Source organism: Mixophyes fleayi, chromosome 1 (genome assembly GCF_038048845.1).
Source record: "Mixophyes fleayi isolate aMixFle1 chromosome 1, aMixFle1.hap1, whole genome shotgun sequence".
Taxonomy (NCBI): Eukaryota; Metazoa; Chordata; class Amphibia; order Anura; family Limnodynastidae; genus Mixophyes; species Mixophyes fleayi.
Window position 1 is genome coordinate 460,436,707 of NC_134402.1, and position 5,479 is coordinate 460,442,185.

General features: G+C 42.1%; 1 long non-coding RNA gene across 1 annotated transcript; it reads left to right on the forward strand.

The window, feature by feature from the left end:
* The first annotated feature begins 892 nt into the window (after positions 1-892).
* LOC142110298 (uncharacterized) lies at positions 893-3,191 on the forward strand. The gene is made up of 3 exons (XR_012680508.1): positions 893-1,282; positions 2,410-2,505; positions 3,047-3,191. It is a non-coding gene; the product is annotated as an uncharacterized LOC142110298 (long non-coding RNA).
* The last annotated feature ends 2,288 nt before the right edge of the window (positions 3,192-5,479 follow it).

Here is a 5,479-nt window from a genome sequence, read left to right on the forward strand (position 1 = left end):
TGCAGCTCTCAGAGATAGCATTAGACGAGAGACCCGTATGGAGAACACAGGATTGGGAGAAACTCTGCAGAGAGATGCCGCAGAGTGGCACTGAACAGCAAGCAGCAAATCACAGGAACAGCGAGCTGAACATGAGGTGGTGATACTCGCAGATGAGTGGCACTGAACCACAAAAAGGGAATCTCTGGAACAGCAAGCTGAACACGAAGAGGTGATAGTTGTGGATGAGTGGCACTGAACAGCACCAGGGAATCACTAGAACAGCGAGCTGAACAGGAAGAAGTGATAGTTGTAGATGAGTGGCACTGAACAGCACCAGGGAATCACTAGAACAGCGAGCTGAATAGGAGGAGGTGATAGTTGTGGATGAGTGGCACTGAACAGCAACCAGGGAATCCCTGGAACAGCGAGCTGAATACGAAGAGGTGATAGTTGTGGATGAGTGGCACTGAACAGCACCAGGGAATCTCTGGAACAGCGAGCTGAACACGAAGAGGTGATAGTTGTGGATGAGTGGCACTGAACAGCACCAGGGAATCACTAGAATAGCGAGCTGAATAGGAGGAGGTGATAGTTGTGGATGAGTGGCACTGAACAGCAACCAGGGAATCCCTGGAACAGCGAGCTGAAGCAGCAGGAGCAATTGAGCCACGTCTGTGCCCTGTCAGGACATGACACACAAAGAACAGGCTCCTGACTGCAGGTTCAGGTGCCTTAAATACCTGCTAATGAGAAAGGCACCAATAGTAAAGAAGAGGAGGCTTTAAAAGAATATCAGGTCTTCACATGCGCAGACCCAAATCCAAGCTGGCCGCTGCCAATGGACGGATGCGGTGCTCAGTGCCGAGAGTGCCTGGACCCGAATGTGGGCTCGGCCTGTGATAATTGCGAGTGCAGATTACAGAGAACAGTCACATATCTTCATCCTAGCTGCATCTTGGGCTGGACTTCCTGCATTGGGGAAAACTCTGCTACAATGGGAGCTGCTCGTGAGCCTGCCCTCCTGATGTGACTACTGGAGTAGGGTGATTGGGGTGATAGGGAGCTTAAAGCCAAGTGACCGGGACCAGCAAGACGCAAATATCAGGAGCTTCTAACAGAAGTCTATGGGACAGACAGCTTGACAGGAAAACTAAATGTTACCCCATAGGATTTTACAACTTGGCCGGGACAACGGTGAACTCTCAGTGCAGTGTGTGCCCTTCATGCAGATGTCCTGGTAATTACATCAGGACAACTTTCAAAACTACAACTTGGCCTGGGAACTTTACAACTTGATCCGGTGAAGTAATTTCTATTGATTTAGCTAAAGTTTATTGCAATATTGACCCTGGTATACCTTGGGGGTTATTTAAAGTTTGATGAAGGTGCTGGTGATTATTTAAAGTTTTTTGCCATAGTATTAGTTATTGCCCTAAGGTGACAGAGTTAACTAGTGATCTCTGGCTCTAACATCCTGGTATCCTGACAATAATCACCCTTGAGAATTCACAACCATGGATAATATTCTCCTAAACAGAGTCATAAATTAATTTACTTGAATAGACTGATAGATACACACTCAGTGAAATGACCCAGTTTTTATACAACAGTTGTACCGCACAGTATATGTATCGTTGCAGTTTATACGCAGGAAGGTGTCTGACAGTGTCCAGTTTGTTACTCGAGCTGCCCCCAGCTCTCTCCCCAGTTCTGCACAGTAATACCACACGTGGCAGCGTTACCCACTTCTTGGGCATATTATTTTCCAGGAATTTATATATTTTGCAAATAAATATCGAACTAAAAATAAAGCACTAAATTATACGAATCCCACTTTACCTAAAAATCCTAATATGTAATTTTTTTTATCCATTTTTGTTTTTTTACAGAGGGACCTCTCAGCATATTGTCCATAAGACACGTTTAGCATTTATACTAATGTAACAATTTAATAAAACCGTCTACTTGACAGTATTTCTGCCACACAAGGGACAGATATAGACAGTGCCAGTAACTATACAAACCTGGAGAAACAAAGCCGGGTCCCTGTTCTGGGAGAACTTGTTGTCCCTGTTTCCTGATATAGATATAGACAGCAGAGCGATGGTCACATCCGGCAGATAGTGGGGTCCTGATGTCTCTAATTATATATGATGGGTTTAGTATTACTTGTATTATTTATAAATACATTCTAATAGTTACAAGAGAGACACAGAAAGACAGCTGGGAGTAGAGAAAGAGACAAAGAGAGATAGAGAAAGAGAGTGAAAAGGGAGAGAGAGTGAGAGAGAGAGACAGTTAGTGAGGATATTATTACACCACTTTCATGTATCCGGCCCATAATGTCAGAGTAATAATTTCCTGTCTGATATCTAGGTATATTACTTGTCAGTACAGCTGTCACTCACCTCTGCTCTGTTATTCCAGTCTCTCCGCAGAGTGAGGACGTCACAGTTACATATGCGGCTGTTAGCAAAACACCAGGAAAGAAGAAAGGAAAATCCAATGACAAGAAACAGAAAGGTGGAGTTTGTTATTATGTCACATAATTATAATGTACAGGTTGCTGGAAGGTGGAGACTATTATTATGTCACATAATTATAATGTACAGGTTGCTGGAAGGTGGGGACTATTATTATGTCACATAATTATAATGTACAGGCTGCTGGAAGCCCCATCACATTATCAGACTCTCCCGGCTCTCCTCTGTCACACACTGTATCTGATCCACCTCCCTCTGGGATATAAGTACATACTTACGCCAGGTCTGGCTGACAATGGTTATGTCATCCAAGTATGCCGGTGAACTCTGTTATTGTTGGGGAGATGTTGCCAGCAGCCAGGGGAAGGAGGTGAGAACGAGGCCCAAGAAGGTGATAAGCAGGAGTGAGGGTAATTCCAGCTTGTATAGACTGTGGAGTAATGTAGGTGTAAGCAGGCAAGAAACAAGAAAGTGGGGCAAGTAATTAAGGAAAGGGTAGAGCTTGGCCTTGTTTGGGACGATATCAAAGTCATGTGATAGGACTTGTGGTTCTACTGACACCCACTGTGCTGCTGTTTCAGTGACTCCGCAGAGTGAAGATAAGACCTCCACATACTCAGCTGTCAAGAAATTCCAAAAACCATCAAAGAAGGAGACAAAATCTGCTATTACCCAGGAAAGCACAGATGGTGTAAATGCTGGAAGAAGGGAAAAGTATGTACAATATGCAGGTACGAGTATGTATCAGTGCGTCATGAATGTCATTATTATTATTATTATTATTATTATTCATTTTTATTTATAGGGCGCCACAAAGTATCCGTAGCGCCGTACAGGGACAAACAATGGCACAGTACAAGGTGAAACAGCACAGTACAAGTAACAGTAAGCACTATAACTCTGGGGGCTCAGGCACAGCATGAAAGAGAGAGAGGGAGGGGAAAAGTGAGTATAGGCAGCTAACTATGGCCCAAGAGGGTGGGCACGGATGACAGGTTGAGAGTCACTGAGGGGAGCGGAGAGAAGCGAGAGGAGACAGAGGGCAGAGGGACCGAGAGGAGGTGAACTGAGTAGCTGGAGAGCGCAGCTAAAGTGATGGAAATAGGAGGTAGGAGAGCCCTGCTCAAAGGAGCGAACAATCTAAAGGGAGGGGAAGACAGACAGACACATGGATGAGACAGAGAGACGGGAGGAAAGGGGAGAAGGGAAGAAGGGATGAGAAAGAGAGGTAGCCGACCGGTGGGAGTTTAGGCATGAGACTGGAAGGCTTTAAGGAAAAGGTGGGTTTTTAATGTTCGTTTGAAAGAGGACAGATTAGGGGAAGTTCTGATGGAGCGGGGGAGCTTGTCATCTGAGGTCTCCTTCTAATGGGAGGAGCTGAGCAGACAAGGTGTGAGGCACTACCTCACACCTTGTCTGCCCCTCTCCCCTCCTGTCTCCATACCTATTCTTCTGCTCCGTCTTTACTTCATATGTCTGCCCGGGAGTTTCTGAAGTACTGGTACTTTGTGTTTATTGTTCTGTACTGTTTCACCCTGTATAGTCTACTGTTTCTATGGTGTACGGCGCCACGGAAACCTTGTGGCGCCTAACAAATAAATGATAATAATAATACCTGTAGGGACTAATGTGAGTGTGTTCTCTGTACTGAATTAGTAGCGCTATATAAATAGCTGCTGATGATGATTGTAGCAGCTCAATAAAAACATCTCCTTGTCACGTTACTAACATCTTATTCATTAGTAAATAACTTCTGTGTTACAAGATAATGTTATCTGTTGTTTAAGTGGCGTGTGCCATTGATTACCACAACAATTTACTTATTGGGGTCAATTAAGGCTTCGTCACATACGCTGCTGCTATATAACAGTGCTTTAAGAATGGTCTGTATAAATAACTTTTAGAGGAATTTTCCTCCCTGCATCTGGTACTATATATTTATACATCTAGGTGTACAATATTATAGGTATTACACTTAAACATAAATAGAGCATCAGCAGTATTCATACAAGTATTGAGCAATCAGACATAGGTCTATATGTTACATATATAAGGGATAGGAGTCTGCTATTTATTATTACAGCAGGTAGCATTATTTCTATAATGTTATATAAATTGTTACTAGTGTAGACAGGCGTCTGCAATCTTTATCTAGCAACAATTATTGGCAGAAGTTACTTAAATAAGCTGATACATAATGTCTGTTATTAAACAAAGGTAACTGCAGGGAGACAATTACTTGCTATTGTAGCTCACAGCTAACATGTGATAGAGCTGAATTGCATCTGTTTGGTCCTTTTATCTTAATAAACCCTGTGATGGGTTAATATTTGGAGCAAATTTTTGGTGAGAACAATAAATGTGACTAAATAACTGTGTAGATAACGACCATATTACATACTCAGCGCTAGATTTACGAAAGAGCGTTTTACTCAAACCGCCACTTTTCGGTTATTTTACCGGCTGTTTTGAAACCGTCGGATGTACTAAAGCCCAAACCGCCGTCAAAATGGCCAGAAAAGACATTTTCAAAACCACCACTTTACAAACCGTTATCCCGATTTTAACAATGATGACCATACAAACAGCCGGATATACTAAGTTGGGGTTTTCAAAAACGCCGCAAAACAGCCATCCAAACGCCCAAAATAAAAGAGGTGCTTGTGAGTGGCGAGATAGCTCAGACTGCTGCTTGATCTATTTTGCCATTCAGAACACAAGAGAAAGCACCATTGACATTTAAAATATCTGGAAAATCATTATTTATTGATAAAGGGACAAAATGAATTTAATATTATCTTATGGGGATTTTTTTTTTTTTATATATATTTTTTTAAAGGGACACTATTATTATATTATGTGGGTAATGTGAATATATAATATTATTAACTGATTGTTAATGGTGGATATAATATTTTATATTGCACAACTTGTCATTACATATTGTCCAAATAATATAATAATTTAAATGATTTTATCCCCTTAATATAATGACATTTTTTTCCCCCTCATAA